General features: G+C 37.1%; 1 long non-coding RNA gene across 1 annotated transcript in view; it reads left to right on the forward strand.

Moving 5' to 3' along the window:
• Nucleotides 1–267: 267 nt before the first annotated feature.
• The window catches only part of LOC116550289, a 35,265-nt gene continuing 18,103 nt past the window's right edge, over nucleotides 268–17,429 (forward strand). The window contains exon 1 of the long non-coding RNA XR_004268315.1: nucleotides 268–489. This is a non-coding gene — a long non-coding RNA (uncharacterized LOC116550289). The remainder of the gene's footprint in view (nucleotides 490–17,429) is intronic.

Below are 17,429 nucleotides of genomic sequence, written 5' to 3' on the forward strand. Positions count from 1 at the left end.
TTAAAACATCTACTCCCTGCCACCGTCCAATCAGGGTTATCTGTTACCAACTCCAAAAGTCACATCAGACTCCAAATATCTTCTGTCATTCTGTAGCATATGTTGAGAATTGGCCTAGACTATGCCTGAGCCTATAGATTTAAAAAGGCTTTAATAATTGCATCGTTTTGATATCTTAACATTTGATGAAGGTCTCTGCAACCAACTTGGCTAGATTCAGCATGCAGCACTCCAATTCAGAGGCTGCATTTAGACACAGCCTGTGAATCCAAAGTAACATGAGCAAAGTTCTAGTCACGCCATAGTTTGTGGCTGCCAAAATGTGGACACGGAAGCAGTTATTTTAAAACTTGATAAGCAACACAGCATTTTGCAGAACTATGGAATAAAAGGAATATTGTGAGTTGCCCAACTGGGAAAGCATTTGCAAGATTATCGACATCCTGATCATTGAATGCTCCTTACCTGATCACAGGATGTATAATATAGGTATTTTTTTTTACAGCATAATTTATATTTTAAGCAAGGTAATTTTTTTTAAGGCATGATTTATGTTCTAGGGACTTTTCTATGTTTGGTACTTTATTCTCATGAGATTTAGTAATCTTTTGTTTAAAATGAGAATATATTTAATTTTCATCTTTAAGTATAATTTATATACAAATATAGATTTATCTATCTATCTATTTATCTATTCATCCATCTAGCAATCATATATTTAGATACCTAGATGTCTCAGTATAATATTCTTGTATTGCATTTTTTTGAGGGGGGTATAATTTATACACAAGTTAAATTGGGAAGTTGGAAACTTCTTCAGTGTTCATGTAATGTTTAATTTAAATTATTTCCAACCACAGCCCAAGTCTCATGCTGCTATGGACAATCTGTGTTTCTTGGTATATGTTCCAACATTTTATTTAACAAAATAGAAATAGAAGAACAAATATAAAAGCGCCAAATGTGAAGTATAGCTAGAAGGCTTTGACAGACATAACAGCAAAGCTACTTTATCTTTACAGCATTTGATTCAGGGACACTGTAACTCAAAAGTTTTCATCTTTGAGCATTTAATTCTGTAATTTAAAGAACAACTCAATACAGCATAAAAAGGAGAAATGTCCAGTTCAGTCCTCATGCACATAAATCTGACAGTGTGAAATGACATCAGCTCTAGCAAATTTGGTCTTGATTTGATTGTGATTATTTCCAAAGAAACTCTTCTTGACCCCTCCTATCAACTTCCTCATTTAGTCAGAATCAAGGATATTAACTCAGCTTGGAAAAATAATTATTGATGATTAAAAATATATACTACATCGATGAAATATGATGTTGAGATTTTCAGGGCACACATTTATAAATGAAGTGAACCACATAAAAAGCTAAAATTTCCATTCATTTAGCAGTTAAAATGGAGACACTAAGCATTAGGGAAAAAGCTGTCTGATATAATAAAAAATATACAAACCAAGTCATAGATTTTCTTCCCCTACTCTCGCCGACCATCTTAACCAGTTAAAAGGAGCAGAATTGTGTCTATGTTGGTAAACTGGGATAAACCCACACATTTACATAAAATTTATATAAATATCTCATGACTCACCTTTGCTCATATCTATGGCACAACAAGAATAGGGAATCACCTTACTCATTGCATTCACTTAGTTAAAAAAAAACTTTGGTAAATCAGACAAAAAAACCCAGTTTTTCAGTACACCCACCAGGCACAGCATAATTAAGCTCTTAAGAAGCTCATTAACCCTTTTAGGTCTCTGGGAGAGCTTTGTTACTTAAATGAGAGGGAAGAAGGCTTTCTGATATATTCAGGTAAGTCCAAACGAGCGACCCGCGACAAAGGGAAAACATTCAAGGACTGAATAAATAGTTATAGTAGCTGAATTTTTAAAGCCATATTTTTCCTGAATTGAAAGGGCAAAACAGCTTATCTTCCACTCTCTTTACATAGATCTCTTAGAAAACAAAAGGTAACTGCTAGTGGCTTATTGGAAAGTGCAATCTCAGGAAAGCAAGAGTAAGAAAAATGAAAGGCAGTCAGGGGAGGAAAAGAGCAAACCCAACATGGTCCAATGTGGAACTGCAACAAACAAAACAGATCTGGTTGTCAGGTCTCCAGAGAGGCTCTTCAGAGCATTGCATCTTGGAAGAGTCTACTGCAGAGATATGAGTATTCATCTGCTAGTTCTTTCCCTTCTTCTGTATTTTATTGGCCTAAATCAAAGGAATTGACTCCAGGTAAATTCTGGGTTGTGTTATCTGGCCCTTCTGTCAGCTGCTGGAAAAACTAGGGTCTCTCCTGTCAATTGGTGAATTACATGGAGATTTTTTTTGGCTTTAGCACCACGGGAACAGCCTAAGCCTTTGCCAAGGCAGCTCCCAGCAGAAAGCAAGAGAAGCAGCAGAAGCCAGAGTTGGGGGATGGTGGCTGAAGGGAGAAGGCAAATTTGGGATAGTGCTCAAATTGATTCTGGTGCACCTGTGAAAAGAGTATGTATAAATGTGTATGTGTGTTTGGGCAAGTGATGAATTCAAGGATATGCATGGATATGATTCCCCAACAGGAATCTATCAACTAGGGTAATAAGTAAATATAAAAGTGGAGGGCATACTGTCACTGTACAAGAGGCTGTTGTGATGCCTAAAAGAGAAACCCAAAGCATGCCAAAGCTGAGAATCCCTTAGATGTTTTAATGAGAGCAAAGGAGATTTGAGTGTGAAGAGTTTCTGGGTGGCACTAACTGTGCTGGCATAAACCTAGAAAGAGTACAGTCAACAGACGATTGTACTGAGATGAGGTCTTTGAGCAAAGGTAATGGGTAGGGTAACATATGGCAGTAGCCTGAGGAAATAGAGCCAAAGGAAAATTCAAACAAGCATTGAGGCAGCCCCCACATCCCAAGGTCTTAGTGGACAGCAGTGTAGGACACATTCCCACTGAGTCTGTTTTCTATTCATTCCTGATGGTTGGTTTCTCAACTTGGCATGTATTCCTATTCACCTCATCTGCAGAAGTTTAAGTCTTCTCAGAACTTTAAAGAGATGGAAGAGCTTCTGATGTCCTAATCTATCAGCAAAAACAAAGGCTCCATCAGGATCACCACACAGAGGTGCCAAGGCATGGAGAAATTGGGAATAGCAAATAAGCAGTGTAATGTGACCAGAAAGGCAATCTACAGGCTAACCAAATCAAAAGAGTTTTTCCTTTTTGACCTACCTGGGTTTTGTCATGTAGAACTATTTGATGCTAGGAATGCTATTTGGAAACACTATTGCAAATGGAAGGATGCTTTGTATTCAGCACCCAATTTTTTTTTAGTATGAATTTGGAAAATTTCCCAGATTTTACATCTGGCTGTCTGATTTCCACCTTAGAGGATAAGACCAACCAGGTGGATGGTGAAACTAAGTTTAGTCACTGGAGAGAAAACAAGTCTTCTTATATGCCATTTTTGAATTAACTCTTTAGGAGCTCTTTATATTTTCAGCAGCAGCTAGATAATGATGTATAGACACTTTGTTATTCTCATCTAAATATGCTTATTATTTGTTTATTTACAATATGTTGAGAATCTATTTTACCCTATGGAATTATAGATCTGCTTATGGAAGATCATTTAGAATATAGATTTGTTTCTGTGCCTGCTGGTGAATTTAATGCAGCTTATAAAATAAAAAAAATTAAATGAGACCCTTTCCTCATAGTCACATATTAAAATATTTTAAAAATATTTTAAAAATGGTTTTAAAGCAAGAAAAATATTTTTCTGGATGAAAATGGAAGTAATGTCATCAATGATTTTGCCTCCATAACTGTAAGATATAGTGTGGAAGTGAAAGCTTGTATAATGTGAATGTGAACCACCATTTCTTCTGAGAAAACATTTCAAGCATCCTGACAATTACCAAATTACGGATGGCTACCACTTTGAAAATAATTTTGGTTTATGGAGGTGATTGTGTTTCTGTCGAAATAACAGGAATCCACGGGATGAGGCTGAAACTGGAAAGTGCTCCCCTGTTCCTTTGCTCATTCAAACCTGCTACATGGTACATGAAGGGAGACCTCCACCGTTTGGAGGAAATATTTGACAAATTCCATGACTTTTCCAGTCACTCTAAGAAAATCAAAAGCCTTCTAGTTCCTCTAGCCATAAAACAAATTCTAATTTTAAGTCCCATGGTGTAGCAAAACTTTACACTTCATATCAAATTAAGGCTTCTCCTCTCCTCTGGCTTGGCTTGTTCTGACTGGAATCTGCAGTGGCAGGCGGGTGTGGAGAATGGCTTTATGTTCTTACATTTCATTTCTTCCTCCCCTTATTTACTCCATTTGGCTGTCTCTGGGTTTTCCAAGGTTGGAAGGAGGAAGGAAAAGAGGGGACAAACAAGAAATACTGTGATCTGGCCTTGGATTCTCTGGTTTTGGTGGTTGTTCGTGGTTGACTCTAGGAAAAGCGAAGGGACAATTTTATGGGTCTATGAAGCTTGTCTCATTGGGTCTACTTGTGTAAACTTCCTGTGACATAAGCAGTGTGTTCTCCATCTTCCAGTTGGCTATTTGAATTATTTCCCTCAGCCTCAGGGCATGCGGTAGACCGTCCCCTCATCCCTTCCGTGCAGTTGTCTCCACCAAAATCTAAATGGCTCCAGGCTGATTCTGTCCTGCATGGCCAATAGCTGGTCCCTGAGAAATGCTATATATCCTTGTTTCCACTCTCATATTTGCACCTACAATTCAGTACAGCTTTCTTTCTCAGTTGCCATCAGTCACTTAGCCAGTTTCTCCCTTGTTTATTTTTTCTGTGTGATTTAATTACCATTTCACTGGGTCCCTGAACCCCAGGGGAGACACAACAGCTCCTCCCACCTGACTTGATGTAAGGAGAAAGCAGCCTCCTCTCTTTCTCCATAGGTAGCAGGAGAGAAATGCTATAGCACTCCAACACTTTTCTCCAAGGACATTCTCTTTAACAGACTTTCAGTCTCAAACTTTTTATACCCTCAATGGGTTTTGGGCTAAGGGTCACAAAACTGACTTTAACCCTGTCTTTTTGTATGTCATTCATAAGTAGTACAATACCTCACTCTAGAAAGGAGGATATCTTTCATCACTGTTCTCTCTGTTTTAGGCTTCATCCCAGAAACAAAGACAGAATGGTCCACTTTTAACATCCTGGCACATAAAGTAAACCCAAGCTATAAGATTTATGGTCATACTAATATATTCTGTTCATCGTATATGGACTCAATAAATAACTGTTACTAAAGTATAAAAATCCATTAACAGAACAAGACATCAAATAGTGTCCTCAACACTGGATTTGTCTTATTTTATCAACAATTCAGGTTACATATGTAAAAATAAAACCTCATAATACATAATGGCTAAATGAAAACTGGATTTAAAGTTGGTTACATTTATTTATGTGCTCAGCAGACATTTGTAGAATTCTAGTCTTACCAGGCACAATGTTAGACAGATAGAGTCCCTATCCTTGCAGAGTGGGGCTAGGCAGGGAGATAGAGGCAAAGAAGGAATATCTGTGGGTATTAGGACTGGAATAGGCTATAGAGTTGGTATATAAGCCTGGAAAGAAGAAGAAAGCTTTGCCTAGAGTTACAGAGCTGGAATAACTGAATGATGATCTTTAAGAGAAAAGACTGAAAAGCAACGAAATAACATTTTTTTTTTTTTTTTTGCCTTGTCTTAGAATGACCTATATTGGCAAGGCCCAGCTGGAAATCAGGTTGGAACTTGTAGTGCATTTTCCTTGGAAATAACTGTGAGTAAGTTCTTAGGCCAGTCGGCAATAGCCTGTTTAGGCCACAACACAATGGAGTACAGAATAAAAAACACTCCACATAACTTCTTTGCAATTTTTAGAAAGAGAAGCCTCATTTGTGTTCTAGTTTGGAATTCCAAAAAACCATTTCCCTTTGCCCTGGCTGCAAAAGTGGGGCTGGTCCTGGTTCATGAAAAGCCCGTGAAAAGTTGGGTGAACTAGATACACTTGGGAACCAGTAACTTGTTAAACCTCAACATTTGTATGACAGAAGGCATCTTTCTGGGTCAATCTCATCCCTGTTCTTAGTTGAGGGAAATGGAGCTGCCACCTGGAGATAGCAGACGAGCCAGGGCCGGTGGAGCTGTGTGGGCCGTGTGAACGTGGGGTGCTGGTGTGCTGAGCACTGTCCGCACTAGAAGTGTGTGTTCTTTTGTCTTCCAAACCCTCTGAGAATTTTTGGAAGCGATGGACTTTCTCCACAAATGCACATATACAGGTTTTTCATAAATGTTCAGAGGGTTTCTAGACCTCTTGATGCCCATCTATAGATCTCCTTTTTATACTACAAAAATAAAACATTCAATATGTTCTCATAAAAGAAAGCTTATATAACTACATCTAAGGAAAAAGTATACTAGAAGTGTAAAGGATAAAAATGTAATTATATATGTTCTAAGACATATAGGTAAAGTAAAGGCGTAGAAAAATAGGAGTGGCTTCTAGGAAAAGAACTAGAGGGAAAAGATGGATTTATGCAAGTTGATGTATCAATTTAAAAGGGATGCTAGGAAGAAAAACACATCCACTTGTAAATGAAAGGCACCAAATGAATGAAACTGAACTCTTCACATATTTGTCTCTAACAACAAAAAATAAAGAATAGGAATGTAGTCAACTAGGAAGTAGTGAAAATAGTCTAAGAATAGCAATTTTCCGCGAGTGAGTAAAGAAATAATTTTTAAAAACTTTAAGAATTCCACATCAATAGGTCTGAATAGTAAGATATTAAGAGATTTAGTCATTATTCTTGTAGAACCACTAATAATTATTTTTGAAAACTAATTGTAGAGACCAGATAATTGATATTTGTGTAAAACAATTATATTCTATTTTGATCAATATATACATACCATTTATATGTTTTTCAAGGGCCTGATCTTTCATTTATTAGTGCTTCCTTACAGAAAATCCTGTGAGATATAATTATTATTGATAAAAAACATTTAAACCCTGGCAGTATGATTGGACAAGTGAGATTGTTGATATAAAAATCACTTTGAAGTTTAAGAAAATCTGGTTAACTATCTGTATCATCTACATCAAATTAATGTAGGTAATTGGCTACTTTTCTTTGCACTGTGTAACCCTGATAAATGAATAAAACATTAAGTGACATTGGAAATATGCTATTGAGGCGTTACTTGCCCAGAAGTGGATTTATGGGAGACATCAGAAATCTTCAGAAAAAACAATAAAATGTGATCAACTTGGAAGAGAAACATAACCAAATGTACCTGGCATCTCTGGAAGATAATTTCAATAAATTGAATCATAGATATTAAAACATAAATATAATATTGACATCTAGAGTAATCCTGGAGGGTTAACTTGATAAGCACTTTCATTTTAAGTAATTTATTCCACTTAGTGGGAGGTTTTGGGATCTGAACATTGTGGGGAGATGCTTTCACATTAAACTTTGGAGGCTTTTATGGAGGGGAAGTGCCAGTAGTTTTTACTAAGATACCAATGTGTAGACAGTACGGTTCATGGGGAACAATGACAGAAGACATTGCTAAGAAGACAATGACAGAAGTGATATTTGTGAGGATAAACCTGATGGTAAATCTGATATCTGTCACTATTTTGCCTCTGAAATGGAGAGAATGAACAAGTGTGTTTCTAGTCTGATGTGAACTAAAAGATCTAGTCACACTTCTGAAAATCCCTAAATACTGGAGTTTGGTGTTTAAAGAAACACATCCTGGTATTTGTCAAACAAGACAAGATAGATTATGAATGTTTATCTCTAATGCCAACTGTCCAATCCAAAACTAGGAACATCTGTCAAATGACTTTCACTCCACTTTTTAATGCTATTTTTTATGTTTTAATATTTTCCAAACACAATGTGACAGTTGTACTGAATGTCAATAAGAAAATTCTTGATATAATACCAGGAACATTGGACTACTTGAAGTAGCTATAGACTTGGAATCAATTATTTTTGCTTTTGGATACTATGACTGGGGAGTTACACAGGGTGATTTTTTTCTAAAGATTCTAATGTCTTCATAATTTTTTAATGGCTTTGATAGTGGTTTATCAAGTTGACTTTGAAAACATGTATCTACTAAGCAAATTATTACACCTCACATTACTTGGTAAATTGAAGCTTCTTTTTTGTTTAATATTAAGTATACTTGTCAATTAGAAATGATGGCTAGTAATACCATGAAAAAACAAGTTTAATAATTTACATTTAGCATAAAAGGCTTATGATATTAGACAACAATTGAACATATTGGTTTTTGAAAATCTTGGCATGTTAAACTTTTTGAGTTTAAAAACATGCAATGATTTAATTGATTAGGCTGTTTCAAATTTGTTTTTAAGCAGAAGCATTACTTACCCCAGAATCACTGAAATAACTCAAATCCTGTAATATTAAAAGACCCATGCAGTTTAAGCTGAAATACTACTTGTCAAATAAGAAAATGTGAAAACCATCCAATATATCCTAGTTGGTAAACACTTTTTTTTTGGCTTCTGCTTTAGTGAAATACAGAATCAGAACAAATTTGCATAAAATCCAGAAAAAGCTCAAAGCAAAATGTAGTTCTTCAAAGGGAACATGGGACCCAGGCTGTCCACTCTATGCCCACTTTTGCTCTTGCATTTCTAACCAGTGATTTTCCCAATGGAGGCTTAAAAATATGGTTTTTGTGGAGACACACATAAAGTTATAGAAACAGTCAAAATATTAATAGAAGAAATTGCCTGTTAGTCTTTGACCAAGTGATGTAAAGTGGCAACTCTCGAGCCTCCGGCTAACTTGTTGCTGTTTCCTGATCCTTCCCTAATTAAAATGAGGACTTTTAAACAATTTTGCAGTTAAACATTTACATAGACTCCTGCATATATTCATCAAATCTGTTATGAATGCCCCGCAAAGCAAAAAACATTCTTTCTCCTATAACTATGAGTATGTTTTTTCTTCTTTATAGAGAGAAAAAAGATCACCCAGCAAGATAATAAAAAATGGAAAATTCTTTTCATGGTGTTATTTTTGTAGGAGTAACAGGAGGTGGTTAATTCTGAACATTTATCTGAAACTTTATACCAGCTTTGCCCTGGGCGAGTTTGCGAATCTTCTTTCCTGCCATTGGGTCTGACTGAGGAACTTCCATTTGCAGAACCGTATGTGCTAAAACTAGTCCTTGGGGTCACCCTGGCAACCACACAGTCCCCTCATTCCAAGCCACACTGTGCTTTGCCAATGAGAAGGACAAAATGGAGGATCCTAATGTGATGCTTAGAAGAAGAAAAGAAAATAGGAGAAAATTTCAAAATCAGATGAGGTGATTTCACACCCCTCCAGAAAGACTTTTGTTAAAACACAGGTGATCTAAGCAGAAATGGGATTGTTGTTCACTATTCCACAAACAGAATAATAGAATGTATTCTGTGGTGGTTGTGATGACAGGTATAATTTAGAAATACAAATATAAAAGACTCAGAGTAAACCGTATATCCAGCAAAAGAATCCAAACTATCCTTGTTTTAAAGGAATTATTGTCCAGGAGTGGCAAGAGCCATTTAACACATGAAAGCAATGTGGCCTGGTATAGTGGCTCATGTCTGTCATCCCAGCTACTGGGAAAGTGGAGGTAGGAGGATTGCTCAAGGCCAGGAGTTTGAGACCAGCTTGGGCAATATAGTGAGACCTCATCTCAAAAAAAGCAATGTGTAAAAGTATGCCTTAAGAAATAGTTTTCAATTTTGCATGTTCCTCCCAAGACACTCCTCTTCTGTCTTGATGTATCTCTATTCTTCCCCCGCCCTCCCTCTCTCATACACGTACACATATTTTCTCTCTCTTTGTCTTTTTTACTTGTTATATGAAACAACGAATACATGAAAGAGAGCACCGAGAAGGTGAAGGAAAAAAATCTTAAAACATACAAAAATAAAAAGATTTTTTTTACCTTAATTATGATAGGGATATGAGGGGAAATATATTTGGGTTCTGAGAAAATACCGTTTTACCTCTTACTTTGCCTTGTTAATAGAAAATAGTATTCCTTGGAGAATCTAGTTTCTAATTCAGAGTTCTGTTAATCACTGAGCAGGAGCCATTCTTTCAGCCTAAGGATGAGATCGTTGGTATTCCTGATTTTATACAGAGAAAGACATCTTTGTAGACCCTAAAAAATCCCTTGAATACAAAGTGAAAAAAAACAAAAATCTGTGGGAATCTGTGACTCTAGTCAAACAGCAGCCTAAAAATTTATGTCAGCGTTAAAGGAGAGTTTAATGCATACATACAACCTAATTTGAGCTGTCAGTCAAATGTTTATTTTAAAAGTGAATAACTTAAAATATTTGTACCTATCCAGATGTAGGTTCTTCTCCTTGCATTACTAAAAGACAGGCAGTATTCTGTCAACAGGATATTTGAAGACACATGGCATTGGTTATAACGTTTAATCATATTTAAACCTGAATTGATATTGCTGGTAATGTTAATGATAACAAATTGAGTTTGAAAAAGGTTGTATATTTCAGTGACTTTTATTCTGGCTGAAATACCAGAAAGAGATAATTTTATTTTTTTCTGCAGGAAATTATGATTCAAGCTTTACACGTAAAGCTGTATGTGTCTATGTGTGTAGGAACTGAAACAGTTTCCCAAGTCTAATCACATCTTTCCACTCTGGCCTTGTTCCCTGCTCTTTAGCATTTGGGCAGGGGTAAAAAATGGTACAAACAAACAAACAAAAAACACTGGGACAAAATGATTTGGAAAGGGGAGGGGAAAGGGCTGGAAGGAAAGGAAACAAAGTTTAGGGAGAGGGGAGAAGTAAAGGAGTGCAATCAAGACTGCCTATACCTTTCCAGCCTCCTTACCGCCCAGCACCAACCACATCAAACACTACCAGTCAGATTGCAAGAGGCAGCAAAAAAAATTAGATACCAAAAAAAAACAAAACTGAGAAAGGTCACAGAATGCTGTGTAGCTTATCTGTATTAAGAATGACCTGAATTTTGGTTCCTGTACAAGTCAGGAAAGCTCCTGTAACCCACAATTCTTTACATAAAATTCCTTGGCAGTTGCCACTGCTAATCTTCTGGTCTTTTCCTCTCTCTCAGAAATAATGCTATAAATGCAACTGCTGTCAATCACAGAAGGCTGCCTCAAGGTTATGCCAGGTCAGATCTGGAAACCCAAGGCTCTGTGAGTGAGGTGTTGATGGCAGGGTGGGTGGCAAATGTGAATGGAGAAAGCTTGAAATTTACAAGCTGCTGTCACGGGGAGATTAGGGATAAAAGAAGGCACAGGTTTGAAAGGGAAAGTCAGAGTTAAGGAAGATCAGGAAGTACAGCACAAAAATATGTTTTAGCTTTGTTGCAGAAAGGTTCACGAATTTAAGGATGTAACACTCAACTAAAAATCTAAATTTATAGCAAACACGATTGTTCCTTATAACATTACCAAATAATATTCCACCTTCCTACAGAATTTCTCCTTTATCTCGGTTTCATAAGACATTCCTATGTTTCTCTGAGTTGCACAGTTTCTGGTGTATCTTAAGTGTTTTCTACTTTTCTGTTTGGATTTAAGTTTCTTGTTTGTCTCAACAGATTGTACATGATTAAAAAGGATGGCAGTTGAGTCAGCTAACATACATGCCTTTGACAGGAAAAATGAACTCAGGAGTAAATAAAAGTAGAAAAAGAAGAAACTAAGTTAGTCATGTCTTCCAGCTTTTCCTCAGTTTCCCTACATCTCTTTCTGGTTCCTGCAGCACTGTTCTAAATGCTTAGTGAACTGTCCCGAACTATTGAAAATTCTTTTCTAACAGCTCATTTACAAGTTTTCGACATATTTTGACAAATTAATAAGTTTATACTGAAATCTGTCAGTATACTTTACTTGATTAAGGTGATTTTTATGCTGAGTACATTTAAAAATGTTGTTTTAATAATTTTTTCAAATTATGAAAAATATTTCTAGTAATTAAAAGATATTTATCATCTCTCTGCCTTCACCATGAAACAGTCATCAGGGTTATTCAGTGGCAGTTGAGAATGGGTGTGTGTAATTGATGCAGTTTGATATTTCTATTTTTAGTGTAGAATACACCTCAACAGAATGTCTCAGTGTTCAGTAACTTAATGGCAGAATTGTCAACCAGATCCTTTCACATTCAACTGCTACAATACCTCCATTTTAAAAAAAGATTTGAAGGAATCAAAGATTTGATTAATATAACTAAACCTAATCAGTCATCCTTTGGGACTGAAACAGATAATATTTATAATATAATGAAAAAAATCTAAAATATACAAAACATCATTAATATTTTTCTTCAGTCTTACATGTATCATTACAATCAGTCTATTCAAAATATGCAACAGTTCCTTTCCCTCATGTATTTGAAATTAAATATGACCATGAAAATAGAAAGTCTAGAACTGCTTTATGATTGTTTTAGACTGTCAGAGGCAACGTAGAAGAGTTTGAGCTATTATTAACAAAGTCTGTAGGTATCACACATCAAAGGAAACAGGAGCATCTTCCGTGAGCCAAATACTGTCTGGAGTTACTCCACAAATGTAATTCATATAAAATCTGTCAAAAGAATAACTGGGAAGAATGGATTTGCTTTAATAAAGTATTTTAAGGCCTGTGGATCCTATGAGTTCTGAGCACGAAGTTTCTTTACTAAAATGGAAGGAAATTACTAGCTCACCGTGATAGTTCCCACAAAAAAAAAGTCTCACGGACCTTTACCCTGGACTATTTCTTGGGCTTCTGTGACCACATGTTCTGTAATTTTTCCTGTTGTCTTTCTGTTGGTGGCTTCTTAGCTTCAATGATGAGCTCTCCCGTCTCTCTATGGCCCTTACATGGTGATACTTTCTGGGTTTTGCCCTAGGTCCTCTTCTCTCCTCACTATACTCACTCTCCTTGGATCCATTCACACAGGACTTTGGCTACTTGATGCAGAACAAGAGCTCTCAAATGAGCATCTCTAGCCTAGCTGTCACTCACGACCTTCAGATCTGAAGATCTATTGAGCTCTTCTGCTTGACTTTCCTATGTCTGCTTAGAATCATCATGCCACCAGCCAAACTCATGGGGCTCAGTCCCTCCACTCTGCCCTGTCTTCTGTGTTTACTCTTCATGAGAAGTGCCATTATCCATCTTGGAGCCAAGAGAAGGAGCAGAGTTATCACAACTCTGCCTTCTCTTTCAGTGTCCACAGTCATTTAACCACCAACTGTTCTCCCTCTTAGACATCTCTCTCTCCATTCTGGGTTCCCTTCACAATCACCTATTGTTTAGGCTACTGTCATGTCTCTTGTGGGTTAGTGCAAAAAAGTCCTAATGGATCTTCCTGCCTCCAATTTTACTTTCCTTCAATCCATTTTCAAACCACCCCCAGTGTGATTTTCTAGCATATGAACCTGGCCTTATCATTTCCCTGTTGCAGCTCTTTAATGTCCCAGTGCCCTCTGGTTAAGTCTAGTCTCCTGAATGAGTTTTCCATGGCCCTTCATAAATTGACTCCTGACTGCCTCCCCAGCCTTCTCCCTCCTTCTCCCTATTACATCTGTGCTTTTTGCTGAGCCTTATGGGATTTCTAATTTCAAATCCTCGTATGGAACATGCTTTCTTACCTTTCTATGGGTCTTTGCTCACGTGATTCCCTTTCTCCCTTAGAGAGGCTATTTTGTGTTGTAGTGAAGAGCAGAGGCTCTGAAATTGGACTGCTTGGAATGGAATCCTGGTCCATTTCCCAGTCCTTACCCTTCCTGGGCCTTGAGGGTGAAACTGAGGATAATATGATGTTGTTGTTGATGATAATGATAGTGTTAATATTAGTAACAGCAGGTACCTTTAGGGGCTACTATGAAGATTGAGTGGGACTTAGATGGGATCTAGTAAGCACTCAATCAATATTAGCAGCCATGGCTATATTTCTCACCTAATTAGAGACAATTTTTCTGGAAATCCTTCTCTGAGGGCCTGCATCTGATTATGTGCCCTTTTAATCTTTTTCTATCACATGCTGCATGCACACTTATGATTGCAGGTATCACACTATATGGTAACTGACTCTACTTATCTTTCTTCCTTGATTGATTGTAAATTTCTTGAGGTCAGGGTTTTCTTTTGCTTATCATTGCCTTATCACTTCATCCAAAACAGTGTCTGGCTCATAATAAGGCACTCAATAAATATTTTCTTAAAGAATTTAGGTCATTTGTAATTAATCACGATAGGCAGCTCCATTTCCACATAGAAAAATCTTTGCTTTTCAAGAACTAGGATTTCAGGAAAAAAAAGATGAGATTCAATGTCTCTGTATTTACATCTTCTATCCTGGCAATGTATTTTAAGGAAGTATTTATATTTAACTGGGGTGTTATGTTGAACTGAGGAGATGTACAGCTAGTTGGGCTTCTCTCCTGTAAACAACAAAAACCAATAAGGAGACAATTATAAATAGCTTCCCTAGTATAGTTAAAATCTGCCTGAGGTTACTGCTGTGTGATCAGAACTATCAAGTATTTCCCCTCCTTTATAGAACTTAATGGCGAAGAGACATAGAAGGTGAAAAGAGAATGCACTTTTTACAATGTGAGAGAAGTACAAAGACCCAGGGATTAAGAAGGGGAGAGGGGTCATAATGAGGAACCGGGAAAAGCCTCACCAATAGCAAGTAGATCCCTCCAGCTTCTTTCTTGCTCTTTTCAAGAGCTGCCTCTGAGCTCTGTCATTCTGTCGGTCCTCATTTCTGTCTCCATTTGTCTTCTGTGCTTGCCACTGATACTCCTCCTACTGATGTCCGTCTTCTCACTGAATTTTAAACACTATAGGTTGGAAGGTGGTTGCTGCAGGATCATTTCTACTACGGATCTACTTTAAACATGTAAGATAAAAATGTTCCTGTAAATGACATATTTTAATTCCTCATTCTTTTTTTTTTCTGTTCCAATCCAAATCAGAATGAGGAGAACATGTCTAGAAAAAAATAACACTAGTTTTATATAGAATTGAGCAAAATTTTTTTCCAACTAAAAGACATAAATTTTTACCATTGGTGGAAGGGCAAAAAGAGGAGGCATTTTGAAGGTATGCTTCATACTCCCTTTGTTAGTTGTCAGTTGGGGCCTCATAATCAAAAGAAGCATGTGTTTTGCAGGGAAGGGGAGAATATCAAGATTGGTTAGTGGAAATAACAGAAGTGGCCAGTAAATTGAGAAAAATGAAGAAGTATATGAGATACGGTGGGAGAAACACACAAAACAAAGAAGAAAAGACCTCAAAATGTCTGTAATGTTGTGACCTCAGGTCAGAAGCAAGTCAAGTGACCAGGTGAAGAGTCGAGGTCTTAGTGAAACATTAACAATAGCTGCACCACTTCTAGTTACTTTGGAATGAGTCCTCATCCCGTATATATGCTTGCTCTCTCTCTCTCTTTACTTTTTCATTTTGTAAAGTTTCAAACATAAAGAAAAGCTGACAGGATTGAGTATAACAAACCTCCAGTACCTATCAGTCAGCTTCCCCAATGATAATTATAATGAGATATATACATAATGATCAGTCAGGATCCTGGCAAGAGATGACATTCTTAAACAGGAGAATTGGAGAAGCATTTAATAAAGGGATTATTTGTGAAGATGTGGCCAGGGTTTAGGGGACTCTCCAAGGGGCATGAAGAACTCTGGAGCGGATAACAATGGAAAACGATAGCATCCCTAGGCCTGAAGGCACAAGAGGAAGTGGCCATCATTGAAACCCAGACAGCCTGTTTGGCTGGAGTGGTGACCTTCAGTGAGGGACACCTTCAACACTGGCACCCTGGCAGGGAGAGATTCTGACATGTGCTACAACATGGTTGAAACTCGAGGACATTATGCTAAGTGAAGTAAGCCAGTTACCAAAAGTCATATGCTGCATGTGAGGTACATGGAGTAGACAAATTCACAGAGAAAAAACGTAGAAGGATGGTTGCCAGTGGCTGCAGGGATGAGAGAATAGTGTTTTTAAACAGGCATAGAATTTAACTTCTGCAAGATGAAAAGAGTTCTGATGATTGGTTGTGCAACAACATGAATGTACTTAACACTACTGAACTGTGCATTTAAAAATGGTTAATATGGTATTATTGGCAGAATTGTGTCCCTCCAAATTTCCTATACTGAAGCCCTAACCCCTAGTACCTTAGAACGTGGTTGCATTTGCAGATAGGGCCTTTAAAGAAGCAGTTGAGTTAAAATGAGGCTGTAGCGTGGACCCTGTTCCAATCTGACTGTCCTATAAGAAAAGGAAATTTGGACACACAGAGAAACACCAGGGTTGTACATACACAGAGAAAAGACCACGTAAGGAGACAGTAGGAAAGTGGCCATCAACAAGCCAAAGGGAGAGGCCATGAAGAAACCTGACCTACACATTCATCTTGGACTTCCAACATCTAGAATGGTGAGAAAATAATTTTCTGTTGTTTAAGCTACCCAATCTGTGGTATTTGTTACAGCAGCCCTAGCAAACCAATACAGATGATAAATTTTACTTCTGCATATTTTACAACAATTATGAAATATATGTAGAAAGCAATGGCCTACCTGGCTTTAATCTTGGGAGAAAGTCTGGGGAGAAGTTTATGAAGCAATAAATTATGAGATTATAAAGAAAGACATATTCTGCATAAAATATTTTGACTGGGAATGTATGTTTAGATACATCTTGAGTACTCCAGAGCTATCGCATAGGTTTCTGACTTTGAGGTCAGCGTAGATAAAACAAAAGTTTGCAAGCTTTATTTGTTTTGTTTATTGTGGTCATTGATTGAAAGGAAGCTCTTGACAAAGCAATGTGGGTTCTTGAGACTTTCCCAATAGTACAGGTGTCACATAATCGTGACAGTTCTTACATTTGTGAATAAACTTCTCTGTGCTTAATATAGTGTTGGAAAGATAGATATTGATGACATAAGCTAAATATTATTCCCATTTTACAGATGAAATTAAAGCTCAGAGATGTTAAGTTGCTTAGGTACCTATACCTCATAACACATGTATTATATATGTAACTGGGCTTGAAGCAGGGAAAAACATATGCCGTTTTTAACTCTAGCTGCTGCAGTATCTGAGACATGTCCAATAGGAAACAATCATGTGGCAAGGGCCTTTTAAGTAATAGAAAGAAGCTATTTTGTATACCACACATATTGAAAGTCTTTTTATTCCCTGGAAGTGGGGCTAGGGGAGCTCTATAAAATCTTTCCAAACTTAACTTGTGCTGTGCTTTTGTTTGTTGGTAGCTACCTTTTAAACCAACTTTATGGAAGTATAATTGACACGGTAAGTGCACCCATTTTA

The sequence above is a fragment of the Sapajus apella genome, unplaced genomic scaffold (assembly GCF_009761245.1).
Source record: "Sapajus apella isolate SASKATOON/1434 unplaced genomic scaffold, GSC_monkey_1.0 scaffold1, whole genome shotgun sequence".
Lineage (NCBI taxonomy): Eukaryota > Metazoa > Chordata > Mammalia > Primates > Cebidae > Sapajus > Sapajus apella.